The sequence below is a fragment of the Schistocerca nitens genome, chromosome 4 (genome assembly GCF_023898315.1).
Source record: "Schistocerca nitens isolate TAMUIC-IGC-003100 chromosome 4, iqSchNite1.1, whole genome shotgun sequence".
Classification (NCBI taxonomy): Eukaryota; Metazoa; Arthropoda; class Insecta; order Orthoptera; family Acrididae; genus Schistocerca; species Schistocerca nitens.
The window spans coordinates 972,820,115-972,840,197 of NC_064617.1; the positions used below are offsets into that span (position 1 = coordinate 972,820,115).

Consider the following 20,083-nt stretch of genomic DNA (forward strand, 5'->3'; position numbering starts at 1 on the left):
TTGAAGCGCACTTCATTGTGTTAGGGGTACAGCAAGGTACAAATATATTTCTAGTGTGCCACTGTTTGCCGTTAATGTTGAAAGAACTGATTATTCTCGTGACAGCAACTGTTTATTAATTAATTTTTTTGGTTCATGAGAACTTTGTTCACAATAAAGTGATACTGTTCAGTGCAACCAGTTCGACCCACGACTAATCCTAAATAGGCGACCGATAAATAATAAATGTAGTTAGTTACTTGCGTATCTAATTTGTTGTCTCATTATGACGGTATTTCCGTTGAGAAACAGGTTTCCATGCTTCGGAGATTTCGATAAATTTCTTTAAATTAATGCATAACGAGCATTGCAGTCGCTCGTCTAGCGTTCGATGTTGAAGTCGTAAGTGAGAGATAGACCAACAGAACCCATAACTGGCGAACTCCAGCACCATTTCGACACGACGTCCCATTGGGAAGCTAACAGTTCAACACGGTAAAAGGATTAAATTTCGCCATATATATTATCAAAATGTATATATGTGTGTATCTTCCACACTCTTTCTAAACTTATGGACCGATTTCACTCAAACTTGGTGCACACACCCCTTACTGTCGGGCAACAATCGCTGTGTGAGAAATGACATCATAACCATTGAGACGCTTGAAAAACTGACGCATTGTGCGTGACGCTTAAATGTATCTCTTCTTTGCTGTTCACTCGATTCGCAACGTATTTGGCAGACATGCGGTATGCCACTGAATGTACCTACACAAATACACTCCTGGAAATTGAAATAAGAATACCGTGAATTCATTTTCCCAGGAAGGGGAAACTTTATTGACACATTCCTGGGGTCAGATACATCACATGATCACACTGACAGAACCACAGGCACATAGACACAGGCAACAGAGCATGCACAATGTCGGCACTAGTACAGTGTATATCCACCTTTCGCAGCAATGCAGGCTGCTATTCTCCCATGGAGACGATCGTAGAGATGCTGGATGTAGTCCTGTGGAACGGCTTGCCATGCCATTTCCACCTGGCGCCTCAGTTGGACCAGCGTTCGTGCTGGACGTGCAGACCGCGTGAGACGACGCTTCATCCAGTCCCAAACATGCTCAATGGGGGACAGATCCGGAGATCTTGCTGGCCAGGGTAGTTGACTTACACCTTCTAGAGCACGTTGGGTGGCACGGGATACATGCGGACGTGCATTGTCCTGTTGGAACAGCAAGTTCCCTTGCCGGTCTAGGAATGGTAGAACGATGGGTTCGATGACGGTTTGGATGTACCGTGCACTATTCAGTGTCCCCTCGACGATCACCGGTGGTGTACGGCCAGTGTAGGAGATCGCTCCCCACACCATGATGCCGGGTGTTGGCCCTGTGTGCCTCGGTCGTATGCAGTCCTGATTGTGGCGCTCACCTGCACGGCGCCAAACACGCATATGACCATCATTGGCACCAAGGCAGAAGCGACTCTCATCGCTGAAGACGACACGTCTCCATTCGTCCCTCCATTCACGCCTGTCGCGACACCACTGGAGGCGGGCTGCACGATGTTGGGGCGTGAGCGGAAGACGGCCTAACGGTGTGCGGGACCGTAGCCCAGCTTCATGGAGACGGTTGCGAATGGTCCTCGCCGATACCCCAGGAGCAACAGTGTCCCTAGTTTGCTGGGAAGTGGCGGTGCGGTCCCCTACGGCACTGCGTAGGATCCTACGGTCTCGGCGTGCATCCGTGCGTCGCTGCGGTCCGGTCCCAGGTCGACGGGCACGTGCACCTTCCGCCGACCACTGGCGACAACATCGATGTACTGTGGAGACCTCACGCCCCACGTGTTGAGCAATTCGGCGGTACGTCCACCCGGCCTCCCGCATGCCCACTATACGCCCTCGCTCAAAGTCCGTCAACTGCACATACGGTTCACGCTGTCGCGGCATGCTACCAGTGTTAAAGACTGCGATGGAGCTCCGTATGCCACGGCAAACTGGCTGACACTGACGGCGGCGGTGCACAAATGCTGCACAGCTAGCGCCATTCGACGGCCAACACCGCGGTTCCTGGTGTGTCCGCTGTGCCGTGCGTGTGATCATTGCTTGTACAGCCCTCTCGCAGTGTCCGGAGCAAGTATGGTGGGTCTGACACACCGGTGTCAATGTGTTCTTTTTTCCATTTCCAGGAGTGTATATCATTGTACGAGAAATAGTTTAGGAGATATGACTCATATGTGGTGGGCATGTACAGACAAATAAATGATCACCATTTCAGAAAAAATGAGATAATTTACTCTAGAGAAAGAGCTTCACAGGTTGACCAAGTGAACAACGCGTTGGTCCACCTCTGGCACTCATGCCGGCGGTTACTCGGCATGGCATTCATCAATAGAGTTGTTGGATGTCGTCCTGAGGGACATCGTGCCAAATTCTGCCCAATTCGCGTGTTAGATCGTCAAAATGTCGAGACAGTTGGAGGGCACTGCCCGTTCTTGCTCCAAACCTTCTCAGTTGGGAAGAGATCCACCGACCTCGTTGGCAAACACGAAGACAAGCAACAGAAATTCTTGCCGTGTGCGGGCGGGCATTACATTGCTGGAATATAAGCTCAGGATGGCTTGCCGTGAAGTGAAACAAAACAGGGCGTAGAACACCGTCGACCTACACCGTGCTGGAAGGTTGCCGAGGATGACCACATAAGGGGTCGTGCTATGAAAAGAAAAGGCACCCCAGACCATGAATCATGCCTGGACGTCAGGCGACAGTCAGGTCGGTCTCCGACCGTTGTGTGGGGCGTCTCTTCGCTGATCATCGGGATCAGTTGGTAAAGACATTTCTTTCCCCGAGAGTCGATAACATTTTTTTTTCTTTTGCGCATTACCTTGTAATAGTACGTATGTATCATTTATTTCAACTATTCTTTATTCGTTAATACGTCACATTGTTTCTTCATTCATTTTGCTACTGTTTTATTTTTTATATTGTACGAATATGAATGTTCTGGTGTTATATGCTTTGTAAATGTTTGGTTAGGCTAGGAGAAGTACTGTCTCAGAGAGAGAGCGAACGACTATCGATAGAGAGCGTGCGAGTTGTCGTATCGTGGCCGGTTCGCGAGTGGAGAAACGTTGCAAGGTTCGGCGTGAAAGACGGTGATACGCGGAGGAACAATTAATTACAGTGCGTCCGCCGTGTTAATAGGAGATCGTGCATTATTAAGTGAACAGTAAAACCTTAAAAGTATATCGAGTGTTTGCGGTGACGATTTTACATACTGTGTGAACTTGTGACAGTTAGCCGTGAACCAGACACCATTGTCGTGTGGAGACACTCTTAGAATTGCGTGAAAGTGGAACAAACCAAAATGTTAAGTAAAAGAAGAGTGCTGTGATTTGATCAAGAAACATTTATTATATCATCCAAACTGTCTTAAAGACGACGACGTAAATTGAACTGATGTTTAACGGACTGTTATAGTGACAAGCACATGTGACTGTTTTCCTGTGGCAACACGGTGAAAGAACTGTGCGAAGTATTAGCATTAACCGGCTGTATATCGTAAATACTAAAGACATTGCATAATTCCGACATACCCGCACCGCATGATTAATATACTTTTAATAATAAAACGTCGCGCGCGTAACGATAGCACACATACTGGAACTATTGTTATTACGCGCCAGTGCTGCCAGCTGATTCGACTACAACGGAGACGTGGACCACCGCCGTAACTGGAGTATTAATGAAACAGGAGGATTCATCATTGTCTTTAGGCCACGAACCAGGATTAACTTCACACATCGTCCGCGCGGACCACCGCTGACGTCATCGCACTGCCTGCAGCAACAGTTAAGACATTAAAAGAAAATTATTACTCTCTCTCTTATTTCAAAACTAAAGACAATTGCATTTAAATGATCTATTTTAAAAATACTGTCGCAATATCAAGGTTCAATTTTGTTTAGTTCCAATAAATATTCTTTCTATTATTTCGTCTTGTTCACAGTGTTGAAAACCCGCCAAATTAAAGTTCAATTAATAATTTTCTTTCAAAATTCTTCTGAGACATTTAGCTGCTCATCATAATTTTATTTTAATGTTTGTAACTTCTTTTGGAGGAAGTACATATTTTATTGTTTGTTGAGTAGAATTAGCTATCATAAAATTACGTATATTAGCAGCTGATCCTGTTCGCCATTACTGCTTCTAAACTGACCAATATTGTTTTTGCACCTATTTTCTCATTGGCTGTCAGCTTCAAAACAAAATTACGTATTTCGTGGCCATCTATCAGATGCGCTATGTGTATGTGGACCCCTACATTAATTTTTTTTTTTTTTACTTTTGCAGGTTTACTGGAATTATATTGACTTCAATTGTTCATTTGGCCCCCGTTAAAGTGATTTATCGCATCTATATAATAATTGTACTGAATTACCTAATTTATTTTTTTTTGTTACATAAACATTGGCATACCACATTTAGATTAAAATTGACGTCTTATTGGCCCCACATAAGGTTCCGCACGTTCTGACAAAGACTATGCCAATTTTTTTTTTTTATTTTTCGTTTATGACTAACAGGGGTAGTCAGATTTCATGTATAGGTCATGTTTTATTATTTAAAACGGCTTTTTTTTTAGAAAGTAGAGAACCAGTTTCATTACAAGTTCTAAGCGGGAGTCATCAGTGAAGATAATTCTACACAATGCGATTCCCGGCGAAGGCTTGTCTGGGCACGCTCGACAGCGGTGGGATACCAACATGACTTCGTGCGCCTTACGGCCTGATAACCGGGAATGATGGTCTGGGGTGGCATTTCTTTTCATAGATGGACGCTTTTGTTGTCGTCCGCGCCACCCTTACAGCACAGCGGTACGTCGGCGACATTCTACGCCCCTTTTGTTGTTCTTCATGGCAAGTCATCCTGTGCTTACATTCCAGCAAGATAATGCCCGCCCGCCCACGGCAAGAATTTCTACTGCCTGTCTTCGTCGTCGCCAATCCTATTCGCCGGCAAAGTTCAAAATGGTTCAAATGGCTCTGAGCACTGTGGGACTTAACTGCTGAGGTCATCAGTCCCCTAGAACTTAGAGCTACTTAAACCTAAGTAACCTAAGGACATCACACACATCCATGCCCGAGGCAGGATTCGAACCTGCGGTTCCAGACTGAAGCGCCTAGAACCGCTCGGCCACTCCGGCCGGCGCCAGCAAAGTCGCCGGATCTCTCCCCTGTTTGAAGCATTACGGGCAGGACCCTCCACCAGCTCGGGATTTTGACGATCTAACGCGGTTGGACAAATTTGACAAGACATCGCTCAAGAGGACATGCAACAACTCCATCAGTCAATACCAAGCAGAATAACTGCTTGCATGAGGGCCAGAGGCAGACCATTACTGACTTGCTCAATTGGTGAAACTCTTTCTCTGCAATAAATTATCGAATTTTTCTGAAATTGTAACCAATCGTTTGTATATGTTCATCACATATAACCATTTCTTTCCCATCGAGAAAATTACTTTGTGGTGCGTCCTAATGTTCTTCTGTGTTTGTCTTGGAATGTACACTCCTGGAAATGGAAAAAAGAACACATTGACACCGGTGTGTCAGACACACCATACTTGCTCCGGACACTGCGAGAGGGCTGTACAAGCAATGATCACACGCACGGCACAGCGGACACACCAGGAACCGCGGTGTTGGCCGTCGAATGGCGCTAGCTGCGCAGCATTTGTGCACCGCCGCCGTCAGTGTCAGCCAGTTTGCCGTGGCATACGGAGCTCCATCGCAGTCTTTAACACTGGTAGCATGCCGCGACAGCGTGGACGTGAACCGTATGTGCAGTTGACGGACTTTGAGCGAGGGCGTATAGTGGGCATGCGGGAGGCCGGGTGGACGTACCGCCGAATTGCTCAACACGTGGGGCGTGAGGTCTCCACAGTACATCGATGTTGTCGCCAGTGGTCGGCGGAAGGTGCACGTGCCCGTCGACCTGGGACCGGACCGCAGCGACGCACGGATGCACGCCGAGACCGTAGGATCCTACGCAGTGCCGTAGGGGACCGCACCGCCACTTCCCAGCAAATTAGGGACACTGTTGCTCCTGGGGTACCGGCGAGGACCATTCGCAACCGTCTCCATGAAGCTGGGCTACGGTCCCGCACACCGTTAGGCCGTCTTCCGCTCACGCCCCAACATCGTGCAGCCCGCCTCCAGTGGTGTCGCGACAGGCGTGAATGGAGGGACGAATGGAGACGTGTCGTCTTCAGCGATGAGAGTCGCTTCTGCCTTGGTGCCAATGATGGTCGTATGCGTGTTTGGCGCCGTGCAGGTGAGCGCCACAATCAGGACTGCATACGACCGAGGCACACAGGGCCAACACTCGGCATCATGGTGTGGGGAGCGATCTCCTACACTGGCCGTACACCACTGGTGATCGTCGAGGGGACACTGAATAGTGCACGGTACATCCAAACCGTCATCGAACCCATCGTTCTACCATTCCTAGACCGGCAAGGGAACTTGCTGTTCCAACAGGACAATGCACGTCCGCATGTATCCCGTGCCACCCAACGTGCTCTAGAAGGTGTAGGTCAACTACCCTGGCCAGCAAGATCTCCGGATGTGTCCCCCATTGAGCATGTTTGGGACTGGATGAAGCGTCGTCTCACGCGGTCTGCACGTCCAGCACGAACGCTGGTCCAACTGAGGCGCCAGGTGGAAATGGCATGGCAAGCCGTTCCACAGGACTACATCCAGCATCTCTACGATCGTCTCCATGGGAGAATAGCAGCCTGCATTGCTGCGAAAGGTGGATATACACTGTACTAGTGCCGACATTGTGCATGCTCTGTTGCCTGTGTCTATGTGCCTGTGGTTCTGTCAGTGTGATCATGTGATGTATCTGACCCCAGGAATGTGTCAATAAAGTTTCCCCTTCCTGGGACAATGAATTCACGGTGTTCTTATTTCAATTTCCAGGAGTGTATTTCAGATCTGAGTGATCAGTGCGTCTGGTTGGTATGCTGGAGGCGCAGGTACTAGGACAGGAACTGGGTCCACTCATTTTAGGGGTACCAACCAGGAACTACTTGAATGAGGACAGGCGTCTCGAAGGTGTGCACAGCCGAGAGCAGAGTGCTGACACAACTGCGCCTCCACATAATCCACATGGCGGAGGACGACACGGCGACCAGTCGACACCATGCGTTCCTCCAAAGCTGCTCAAAGTGGAAATAAATAGCATCGTGAATTTTTATCTCAACTATGTTACCGAGATTAAAATGTTTCGTCACGTGAATCGCTTTGTTCCTTGGTCCGTTTATAAGCTCTTTTCTCCTTGGAGATTATATGGGTTAATTAATTGCTTATTATGTTACAATCCTTTTGTTGTAATTGACCATGTATATCGAGACTTCGTTCATTGCTAAATGCAGTGATGTGGTACTAACTGATGGAGACGCATTAAGAACTGGTAAAATTTAATTTATTTCCTTTATCACACTGCACAAATATAAAGACACTATTATTCAAACTGTGTGCCACTACTATTAAACATAGAAATAAATACATCGCTACGCAACCGCCTCTGGCTCACGCTGCCTACACCTTCCACAGCCTCTCAACAACTGCCTCTGCTCGCGACTCTCTGCGCCACTGGGCATTGTCGCCCTCCAAAGAACAACCACTTACAGATACTACACACCAGTACCCTCACACGTTATACCAGCGCTTACAGATAATTTTTAGCGTTCCCTGCCTCAACGGTACCCTTATAGGATCGTTTTCTTCGCTGTCTGTCTCCTTTGTTAAGAACCCTTTTTCTCAGGAATGAGGAAATTTGTGTCACATATAAAGGTGCATGGTACTTTGGCTATGTAAAAATTTTAAGCTCGCAAGTCAAAGCAATCAAAAGATTTGGCCATTTATGTCACATATTTTGATACTCGAAAAGTCTCTCATCAAAGCCTGTAAGATACTTGTCGTTGATCTAGAACCATGAAATTTGGCAAGAAGCAAGTGGTCACAAAAGAACTAAACCCCGAAATTGTTGATTTGTAAGTATAAAACACAGGAAACTTTTTCCTCATTTGTCATCTGTCTGTCTTCCAGTTCGTCCATCAGTCTCTTAATAACCCTACTCTCAGGAATGGACAGAAGTATGAAGTTGAAATTTATGTCACGTACTAAGCTCTATGGGGCAACGGCCCTACCGCAGTGGATACACCGGTTCCCGTCAGATCACCAAAATTAAGCGCTGTCGGGCGTGGCTGGCACTTGGATGGGTGACCATTCGGGCTGCCATGCGCTGTTGCCATTTTTCGGAGTGCACTCAGCCTCGTGATGCCAATTGAGGAGCTACTCGACCGAATAGTAGCGGCTCCGGTCAAAGAAAATCTTCGTAACGACCGGGAGAGCGGCGTGCTGACCACACGCCTCTCCTATCGGCATCCTCAGCTGAGGATGACACGGCGGTCGGATGGTCCCAGTGGGCCACTTGTGGCCTGATGACGGAGTGTATTAAGCTCGATAGTCCCTCTGCGGTTTAATAAATGCGCGTTTCTAAGTGAACGCAATCAACACATATCGACCATTTATGTCATATTTTGATAATAAAACCTGTAAGGTATTTCCCGTTGACCTAGAATCATGAAATTTGACAGGAAGTAAGGTTTCACAGTACAAGGAAAGGAAAAATTCTAAAAGTCTTAATTTGTAAGTATATAATATGAAAAAATATTTTTTTACCCTTTTGTATCCGTCTGTGCGTCTGTCTGTCCTTTTTATCTGGAACAGTTTACGGCTCATGTTCAAATTTATGTCACATACTAATGTCTATTGGTCCCTTGGCAGTGTAAAAATATTAAGCTTTTCGTTGAAAAGGTACGCTCATTAATGTCACACCTTTTGATACTCGCCGGCCGCTGTGGTCGAGCGGTTCTAGGCGCTTCAGTCGGGAACCGCGGAACTGCTACGGTCGCAGGTTCGAATCCTGCCTCGGGCATGGATGTGTGTGATGTCCTTAGGTTAGTTAGGTTTAAGTAGTTCTAAGTTCTAGGGGACTGATGACCTCAGATGTTAAGTCCCATAGTGCTCAGAGCCATTTGAACCATTTTTTGATACTCGAAAACTGAATCATGAAAACCTGAAGGGCACTTGACTTCGATCTGGTACCACGAAATTTGGGAAGAAGAGAGTATTTACAGAACCATCAAAGGAAAAAATCCGAAAACTGTTAATTTCTAATCACCCAAAGATAAGAAAACATTTTTTTTGTCATTTCTTATCTCTCGTTTTCTCCATCCGTCAGTCTGTTAGGATCCCTTCTCTCAGGAACGGGTGGACGCATTAAGTTGAAATGTATGTCGCACACTAAGTTGTATAGTCTCTTTGCGGTGTAATAAATGTAAGATTCTAAGTAAATGCAATCAAAAGATATAGACCATTTATGTCACATATTTTGATAATCGCAAACTCACTCACCAAAACCTATAAGGTACTTCTCGTTAACCTAGAATCATGCAATTTGGCAAGAAGCAAGGTTTCACAGTACAATTAAAGGAAAATTACGAAAATTCTTAATCTGTAATTATATAGCATGACGAAATAGTTGTCATTTTTTATCCATCTGTCTGTCCGTTTGAGACCCTTTTCCTCCGGAACAGTTTGACGTACCGACGTCAAATTTATGTCATATACTGAGGTCTGTGGTACCTTGGCGATGTGAAAGTATTAAGTTTCTAAGTCAATTCACTCAAGAGATACGGACATTTAATTCAATCCCATCAAAATAGGGTACTTTTTGTTGATCTAGAATCGTGAAATTTGGGAAGAAACGAAGTTTCACTGTACAAGCGAACGGAAAAAATCTGAAATTGTTGAGGTATATAATTGTAACAAACGAAAAATGTATTTCTTTTATCATCTCATATGCGACTTCTGGCTCGAAATTAAAACATTGTCTTCAGTCTGGAACCGCGCTGCTGCTACGGTCGCAGGTTCGAATCCTGCCTCGGGCATGGTTGTGTGTGATGTCCTTAGGTTAGTTAGGTTTAAGTAGTTGTAAGTCTAGGGGACTGATGACCTCAGATGTTAAGTCCCATAGTGCTTAGAGCCATTTTCTTGAAACATTGTCTATAGGTTTGGAATCCCTGCGACCGATATGTTGCCTTGTATCAATGTCGATAACAGGCAAAATCGTCGAAATTATCGATTCCCGGGACGGATAGACTTACATATGCATACGGAACTCTCAGTGCGCGAGTCCTGGGCAATATTATCTTTTCCAACCAACCGGTCCGCGGCACGGTATCGAAGGCAGCCTCGGTTTCAGAACGACATTGTCTGTGGAAACGTCTGGGTAAGGTACGTGGCCCTACAACCACAGGGCGGAACAGGCTGGGAGCCTTTACACGGTCTGCGGCCGAACCGGCGTGTAGCGGCCTCATAAAGCGGTCGCTAACGAACGGCGGCGCGCGGGCTCGTAAAGCCGACCGCGGCCGCTAACTGTGCTAATGAATGCGCCGCCTTATCGCACTTTGTTTGGCCCCTTCTGTTTCCCGCAAGGCGAGAGCGACATGCGGCGCTGCGCAAAGGACGAAAAAAACGTGCGGACCGCAGAACGGCGTCTCGCGCGGCGCCAAAAAGGCTGGCGCCCTCCCCTCCATCGCCCACCTCCCCTCCTCCCCCCCTCTCTCTCGCTCTCTCTCTCTCTCTCTCTCTCTCTCTCTCTCTCTCTCTCTCCCTCCCTACTTCTCTCTATCTCTCGCTCTCTCTCTCTCTCTCACTCTGTCTGTTTCTCTCTCTCTCTCTCTCTCTCTCTCTCTCTCTTTGCGAGCGTTCCGGTATCCCTGTGAGGTATACGAGGTGTGGCTACAAAAAAACCGGACTAGTACTGGTGAAACAATAAAACGAATGCAATAAGGCTGAAAGTCGCGTGGCCTGTCACGTGACTCTCGCTCCGCCTACTGCTCGAGTTTCATCTGCCTCCTGCACTCAGTCTGCCCGTGGCGTCTGCTTTAAGTAGTTGACGTTTTGTCTGTGCGTCGGAAAATGTTGAGTGTACAGAAAGAACAGCGTGTTAACATCAAATTTTGTTTCAAACTAGGAAAATCTGCAAGTGAAACGTTTGTAATGTTACAACAAGTGTACGGCGATGATTGTTTATCGCGAACACAAGTGTTTGAGTGGTTTAAACGATTTAAAGATGGCCGCGAAGACACCAGTGATGACACTCGCACTGGCAGATCATTGTCAGCAAAAACATGCAAACATTGAAAAAAATCGGTAAACTTGTTCGACACTTTCCTTGTCAACTCGTGTTAACTCAGACACTGCTCTGATTGTTAAACGGCGATCTTGTCGAACAAGTTTACCGCTTTTTTCAATGTTTGCATCAGTTTTTGCTGACAATGGTCTGCCAGTGCGAGTGTCATCACTGGTGTCTTCGCGGCCATCTTTAAATCGTTTAAACCAGTCAAACACTTGTGTTCGCGATAAACAATCATCGCCGTACACTTGTTGTAACATTACAAACGTTTCACATGCAGATTTTCCTAGTTTGAAACAAAATTTGATGTTAACACGCTGTTCTTTCTGTACACTCAACATTTTCCGACGCACAGACAAAACGTCAACTACTTAAAACAGACGCCACGGGCAGACTGAGTGCAGGAGGCAGATGAAACTCGAGCAGTAGGCGGAGCGAGAGTCACGTGACAGGCCACGCGACTTTCAGCCTTATTGCATTCGTTTTATTGTTTCACCAGTACTAGTCCGGTTTTTTTCTAGCCACACCCCGTGTCTGTACAGGTGAACCGGAGCGTGTGTGCCAACAACACGGTTGCAGGCGAACACTGTTGATTGGAACAGAGGGGAGTCGAGACTCGGCTGTTATGTACCTGAAGAGGCGCAAAGTATCCAGCACAACTTTCTCGTCTAGAGGTCTCTGTTCATCCTCTGGTTTCGCGTCAGCATATGACAAGTTCAAATCTGAGCTCCGTTACTCTTTGCATTATGCTGATTTCTAGTGGAGCTCGTAGTGCCCTTTGTTTTAGCGATAGTGTGTTCATTCACCTACATGGTAAACTGGAAAATGTCCAACACAGCTGAAGAACTTTTTCAGCTGTTTAAACCAATATTTTATTTCCGCAAAGTCAAAAAAAATGGTTAAAATGGCTCTGAGCACTATTGGACTTAACATCTGAGGTCATCAGTCCCCTAGACTTAGAACTACTTAAACCGAACTAACCTAAGGACATAACAAACATCCATGCCCGAGGCAGGATTCGAACTGCGACCGTAGCAGCAGCGCGGTTCCGGAATTTTTTTAAATTTATTTTCATTTATTTTCATTAACACTACAGAGTAATCCACCGCCTTGAAATGTAAGGTGGGTCGGACGCTTCTGAATGTAACAGCAAAGACTTCTAATTGTTACAGTCTTATTAGTATACAGTTGTTAATGCTTTTTGAAATAATATAAACAACATAACATATAAAGATTTCTCTGAGGTTACAGGGAATTGAATGCTTGACAATTGTTAAAATGGTTCCATGTAATTTGTTACTACCTACTTGATGAGAATATAATTTATACAATGCAAATGTCAAAGAAAAATAAACAAAAAGAAAATGTAACACAATGAGCGTGGTTAACAATAATTTGTAATATATGGAAGGTAGTGATATGCTGTGTTTGGATGAGTAATACAGCCTAAGTAGCACGTTGGTTAGTAATGGCCTATTTCTATTTCAGATGAGGTCTCGGTACAATCTCGAGCTATTCTCATCTGAAATTGTTTGCGCTAATGTATGTTTACACAGATTATACAGATTAAATGCTGACTGTGCACTTAATACATGGAATACATGGATGTTAGCTTCACATGAGGAATACATTTATGTTTGTAACTTGTTAGTTGAAATGGAATATAGTTCATTGCTACTTGAATGTATTATTCATTAAATAACTTAATATATTTCTGATATATGAAATTCATTCCGGACTGAAGCGCCTAGAACCCCTCGGCCACGGCGATCGGCAGCTATTACTATAAACCATATCAAAATACCCACATTAGTTCCTGGGATAAGCCGTAACAAAAAAAATGGCTCTGAGCACTATGGGACTCAACTGCTGTGGTCATAAGTCCCCTAGAACTTAGAACTACTTAAACCTAACTAACCTAAGGACAGCACACAACACCCAGCCATCACGAGGCAGAGAAAATCCCTGACCCCGCCGGGAATCGAACCCGGGAACCCGGGCGTGGGAAACGAGAACGCTACCGCACGACCACGAGATGCGGGCAAGCCGTAACATACAGACAGAAAATCCCGCCGGGGGCTTCGGTTTATAACAACCCTAAAACAAGAAAACATCGTCGCATCATTAAGGAATTATCTGAACTGGACGGAAGTCAGTAGATGTGATGTATATGTACAGACAGACAAATTATTACATTTAAAAAAAAATGCGTGATTATAAAGAGCTTCACACATTGAACATGTGAATAACGCATGGGCCCACCTCTGACCCTTAAGCAAGCAGGTATTTCCCTTGTGATTGATTGATAGAGTTTTCGGGTGTCCTGAGAGATATCATGCCCAATTTTATCCAAATGGCGCGTTAGGTTGGCAAAATCCAAAGTTAGTTGGTGAGCCCTGCCGATAATGCTCGAAATGTCCTCAATTGGGGAGAGATACAGCGACCTTGCTGTCCAAGGTAGGTTTTGACAAGCACGAAGACAAGCACTAGAAATTCTTGTGTGTCCGTTGGTTTTCAGGGTTCTACATCTACATGAGTAGTCTGCAAATGACATTCAAGTGCCTGGCAGACAGAGAGTTCATCGAACCACCTTCACAATTCTCTGTTATTCCAATCTCGTATAGCGCGCGGAAAGAATGAACACCTATATCTTTCCGTACGAGCTCTGATTTCCCTTATTTTATCGTGGTGATCGTTCCTCCCTATGTAGTTCGGTGTCAATAAAATGTTTTCACATTCGGAGGAGAAACTTGGTGATTGGAATTTCGTGAGAAGATTCCGCGCCAACGAAAAGCGCCTTTGCTCTAATGATATCCAGCCGACATCCTGGATCATTTCAGTGCCACTCTCTCCCATATTATTCGATAATACAAAACGTGCTGCCCTTCTTTGAACTTTTTCGATGTACGAGGGTTGTTTTTTAAGTAAGGGCCGTTTTTATTTTTTAAAAAAGATACAAATACTTTTGTAAGAAAAACCTTTATTTTCTGATTCTACACACTTTTACCTATTTTTCTACATAGTTGCCTTGTTTATTTAAGCACTTGTCATACCGTACAACTAAGTTTTTAATTCCCTCTTCAAAGAATTCGGCCGCCTGCTCCGACGGCCAAGAGTTCACGGCCGCTTTCACTTCATCGTCGTCATTGAGGCGCTGCCCGCCAAGATGGTGTTTCAAGTACCGGAAAAGGTGAAAATCGCTAGGAGCAAGGTCGGGGCTGTATGGTGCACGGTCCAAAACTTCCCAGCCAAAAGAATCAATCAAATCCCGAGTCTTTTGAGAGGTGTGAGGCCTAGCGTTATCGTGCAGGAGCAAAACTCCTTTTGTCAGCATGCCGCGCCTTTTGTTTTGGATTGCTCTGCGGAGCTTCTTTAGAGTTGCACAGTAGGCATCTGAGTTGATTGTCGTTCCTCGTGGCATAAAGTCCACTAGCAAAACACCGCGTCGGTCCCAGAACACAGTTGCCATAATCTTGCGCTTTGACAGCGTCTGTTTGGCTTTGACCTTGACGGGTGAGGTTGTGTGTCGCCATTCCATCGATTGTCGCTTGCTTTCGGGAGTGATATGGGATACCCATGTTTCATCTCCAGTGACAATTTGACTCATCATGTCATCCCCTTCTTCCTCGTAACGAATCAAAAAGTCCAATGAAGTGGCAAATCTCTTCCCTTTGTGGTCCTCTGTGAGGAGTGGCCGGCCGAAGTGGCCGTGCGGTTAAAGGCGCTGCAGTCTGGAACCGCAAGACCGCTACGGTCGCAGGTTCGAATCCTGCCTCGGGCATGGATGTTTGTGATGTCCTTAGGTTAGTTAGGTTTAACTAGTTCTAAGTTCTAGGGGACTAATGACCTCAGCAGTTGAGTCCCATAGTGCTCAGAGCCATTTGAACCATTTTTGTGAGGAGTGTGGGTGCCCACCGAGAACACAGTTTCTTAAAGTTTAGGTTTTCAGACACAATTTTGTACAAAACCGATCTCGAAACTTGTGGAAATTCCAAAGAAACAGTGGAAATTGTGAATCTTCTGTCCTCACGAATCTTTGTTTCGACTGCAGCCACTAAATCATCAGTGATCACAGAGGGCCGGCCTGAGCGTTCTTCGTCATGGACGTTTTGACGGCCATTTTTAAACTCTCTAACCCATTGACGCACTTTACCTTCACTCATTGCATTCGAGCCATAAACTTCTGTTAACTGACGATGAATTTCTGCAGCTGATAGGCTTCTCGCGGTCAAAAAACGTATCACTGACCGTATCTCACACGCGGCGGGCGATTCAGTAATCGTAAACATTATAAAGTAGCACAACGATGCGTACACGTCATCTACACAGCTGCAACTCGCATCAGTGTGAATGGGAAGGATGCCCGCAAGTGGCGCGGTGGCTGGTTGCGGCGTCCGCGCGAACTACGGGACTATACGCGCGAACGGCCCTTACTTAAAAAACAACCCTCGTACTCCGTCAGTCCTATCTGGTAAGGATCCCACACCGTGCAGCAGTATTCTAAAAGAGGACGGACAAGTAGGTCTGTTACATTTTCTAAGTGTCCTGCCAATAAAACGCAGTCTTTCGTTAGCCTTCACCACAACATTTTCTATGTGCTCTTTCCAATTTAAGTTGTTCCTAATTGTAATACCTAGGTATCTAGTTGAATTTACGGCTTTTAGATTAGACTGATTTATCGTGTAACCGAAGTTTAACGAGTTGAGTTAAAAGTGGGACAGCCCTACTCCAGTCAATGAGACTCCAGGCCGAAGACTTGTCTGGAGACGCGCTGGACAGTGCTGGGATGCCAACCAGGCTCTCGCCCGCCATACGGTCGAACAATCAGGAGTAATGATCTGGGGTGCCATCTCATTTCGTACCAGGACCCCTTTGGTTGTCATACGCGGCACCCTTACAATACAGCGGTACGTCGCTGATATTCTACACCCCGTTTTGTCGCCCTGCATGGCAAGCCATCCTGGGCATATATTTCAGCAGTCTGGATGATTGACTGATCTGGCCTTGTAACATTAACCAAAACGGCCTTGCTGTGCTGGTACTGCGAACGGCTGAAAGCAAGGGGAAACTACAGCCGTAATTTTCCCCGAGGACATGCAGCTTTACTGTATGATTAAATGATGATGGCGTCCTCTTGGGTAAAATATTCCGGAGGTAAAATAGTCCCCCATTCGGATCTCCGGGCGGGGACTACTCAAGAGGACGTCGTTATCAGGAGAAAGAAAACTGGCATTCTACGGATCGGAGCGTGGAATGTCAGATCCCTTAATCGGGCAGGTAGGCTACAAAATTTAAAAAGGGAAATGGATAGGTTAAAGTTAGATATAGTGGGAATTAATGAAGTTCGGTGGCAGGAGGAACAAGACTTTTGGTCAGGTGATTACAGGGTTATAAATACAAAATCAAATAGGGGTAATGCAGGAGTAGGTTTAATAATGAATAAAAAAATAGGAGTGCGGGTTAGCTACTACAAACAGCATAGTGAATGCATTATTGAGGCCAAGATAGACACAAAGCCCATGCCTACTACAGTAGTACAAGTTTATATGCCAACTAGCTCTGCAGATGATGAAGAAATTGATGAAATGTATGACGAGATAAAAGAAATTATTCAGGTAGTGAAGGGAGACGAAAATTTAATAGTCATGGGTGACTGGAATTCGTCAGTAGGAAAAGGAAGAGAAGGAAACATAGTAGGTGAATATGGATTGGGGGGAAGAAATGAAAGAGGAAGCCGCCTTGTAGAATTTTGCACAGAGCATAACTTAATCATAGCTAACACTTGGTTCAAGAATCATAAAAGAAGGCTGTATACCTGGAAGAATCCTGGAGATACTAATAGGTATCAGATAGATTATATAATGGTAAGACAGAGATTTAGGAACCAGGTTTTAAATTGTAAGACATTTCCAGGGGCAGATGTGGATTCTGACCACAATCTATTGGTTATGAACTGCAGATTGAAACTGAAGAAACTGCAAAAAGGTGGGAATTTAAGGAGATGGGACCTGGATAAACTGAAAGAACCAGAGGTTGTAGAGAGTTTCAGGGAGAGCATAAGGGAACAATTGACAGGAATGGGGGAAAGAAATACAGTAGAAGAAGAATGGGTAGGTCTGAGGGATGAAGTAGTGAAGGCAGCAGACGATCAAGTAGGTAAAAAGACGAGGGCTAATAGAAATCCTTGGGTAACAGAAGAAATATTGAATTTAATTGATGAAAGGAGAAAATATAAAAATGCAGTAAATGAAGCAGGCAAAAGGGAATACAAACGTCTCAAAAATGAGATCGACAGAAAGTGCAAAATGGCTAAGCAGGGATGGCTAGAGGACAAATGTAACGATGTAGAGGCTTGTGTCACTAGGGGTAAGATAGATACTGCCTACAGGAAAATTAAAGAGACCTTTGGAGAGAAGAGAACCACTTGTATGAATGTCAAGAGCTCAGATGGCAACCCAGTTCTAAGCAAAGAAGGGAAGGCAGAAAGGTGGAAGGAGTATATAGAGGGTTTATACAAGGGCGATGTACTTGAGGACAATATTATGGAAATGGAAGAGGATGTAGATGAAGATGAAATGGGAGATACGATACTGCGTGAAGAGTTTGACAGAGCACTGAAAGACCTGAGTCGAAACAAGGCCCCGGGAGTCGACAACATTCCATTAGAACTACTGAGAGGGAGAGCCAGTCATGACAAAACTCTACCATCTGGTCAGCAAGATGTACGAGACAGGCGAAATACCCACAGACTTCAAGAAGAATATAATAATTCCAATACCAAAGAAAGCAGGTGTTGACAGATGTGAAAATTACCGAACTATCAGTTTAATAAGTCACAGCTGCAAAATACTAACGCGAATTGTTTACAGACGAATGGAAAAACTGGTAGAAGCGGACCTCGGGGAAGATCAGTTTGGATTCCGTAGAAATGTTGGAACACGTGAGGCAATACTAACCTTACGACTTATCTTAGAAGAAAGATTAAGAAAAGGCAAACCTACGTTTCTAGCATTTGTAGACTTAGAGAAAGCTTTTGACAACGTTAACTGGAATACTCTCTTTCAAATTCTGAAGGTGGCAGGGGTAAAATACAGGGAGCGAAAGGCTATTTACAATTTGTACAGAAACCAGATGGCAGTTATAAGAGTCGAGGGGCATGAAAGGGAAGCAGTGGTTGGGAAAGGAGTGAGACAGGGTTGTAGCCTCTCCCCGATGTTATTCAATCTGTATATTGAGCAAGCAGTAAAGGAAACAAAGGAAAAATTCGGAGTAGGTATTAAAATTCATGGAGAAGAAGTAAAAATTTGAGGTTCGCCGATGACATTGTAATTCTGTCAGAGACAGCAAAGGACTTGGAAGAGCAGTTGAACGGAATGGACAGTGTCTTGAAAGGAGGATATAAGATGAACATCAACAAAAACAAAACGAGGATAATGGAATGTAGTCAAATTAAATCGGGTGATGCTGAGGGGATTAGATTAGGAAATGAGACACTTAAAGTAGTAAAGGAGTTTTGCTATTTAGGGAGTAAAATAACTGATGATGGTCGAAGTAGAGAGGATATAAAATGTAGACTGGCAATGGCAAGGAAATCGTTTCTGAAGAAGAGAAATTTGTTAACATCGAGTATAGATTTAAGTGTCAGGAAGTCGTTTCTGAAAGTATTTGTATGGAGTGTAGCCATGTATGGAAGTGAAACATGGACAATAACCAGTTTGGACAAGAAGAGAATAGAAGCTTTTGAAATGTGGTGCTACAGAAGAATGCTGAAGATAAGGTGGGTAGATCACGTAACTAATGAGGAGGTATTGAATAGGATTGGGGAGAAGAGAAGTTTGTGGCACAACTTGACTAGAAGAAGGGATCGGTTGGTAGGACATGTTTTGAGGCATCAAGGGATCACAAATTTAGCATTGGAGGGCAGCGTGGAGGGTAAAAATCGTAGAGGGAGACCAAGAGATCAATACACTAAGCAGATTCAGAAGGATGTAGGTTGCAGTAGGTACTGGGAGATGAAGAAGCTTGCACAGGATAGAGTAGCATGGAGAGCTGCATCAAACCAGTCTCAGGACTGAAGACCACAACAACAACAATGCCCTAGCGTACACGGCGAGAGTTTCTTTGTCTTCTTGCTCGCCAACACCTACGTTGGCCAGCAACTCCCCAAACTGAGTACGTTTGGAGCGTTTTGGGGAGGGCTCTCCAACCAGCTCGGGATTTTGACGATCTGATTTGCCAGCCGGGCAGAAAGTGGCACGAGGTCTCTCAGGACGACACCCAACAAGTGTGTCAAACAATGCCGAACCGAATAACTGCTTGCATAACGCCCAGTGGAGGACCAGTGGGTTATTGATATGCTCAATTTGTGAAGCTCTTTCTCTTGAATGAACCATGCAATTTTTCTCCAATTGTATTAATTTGTTTGTCTGTCCACGCACATCACATCTACAAATTTCCGTCCCAACCGCATAATTCCTTCGTGGTGTGTCATTTTTGTTTTTTGAGTTAGAGCGGATGTATAGATGAATAAAGTGGAATCTTGTAGATGAAAAATGAAAATGCCGTGTGGCTAGGGCCTCCCGTCGGGTAGACCGTTCGCCTGGTGCAAGTCTTTCGAGTTGACGCCACTTCGGCGACTTGCGTGTCGATGGGGATGAAATGATGATGATGATAAGGACAATATAACACCCGTCCCTGAGCGGAGAAAGTCGCCGACCCAGCCGGGAATCGAACCCGGACCGTTAGGTATGACATTCCGTCGTTCTGACCACTCATGTACCAGTGGCGGGCCGGCCGAAGTGGCCGTGCGGTTCTAGGCGCTACAGTCTG

The 20,083-nt window shown here is 45.3% G+C and overlaps 1 protein-coding gene and 1 pseudogene across 1 annotated transcript in view; both read left to right on the forward strand.

Annotated features, from left to right (window-relative positions):
- The window catches only part of LOC126253664 (CD151 antigen-like), a 681,749-nt gene that overhangs the window by 435,607 nt on the left and 226,059 nt on the right, over positions 1–20,083 (forward strand). The gene's annotated exons all lie outside the window — the stretch shown is intronic.
- Positions 8,185–8,302, forward strand: LOC126253961 (5S ribosomal RNA; annotated as a pseudogene).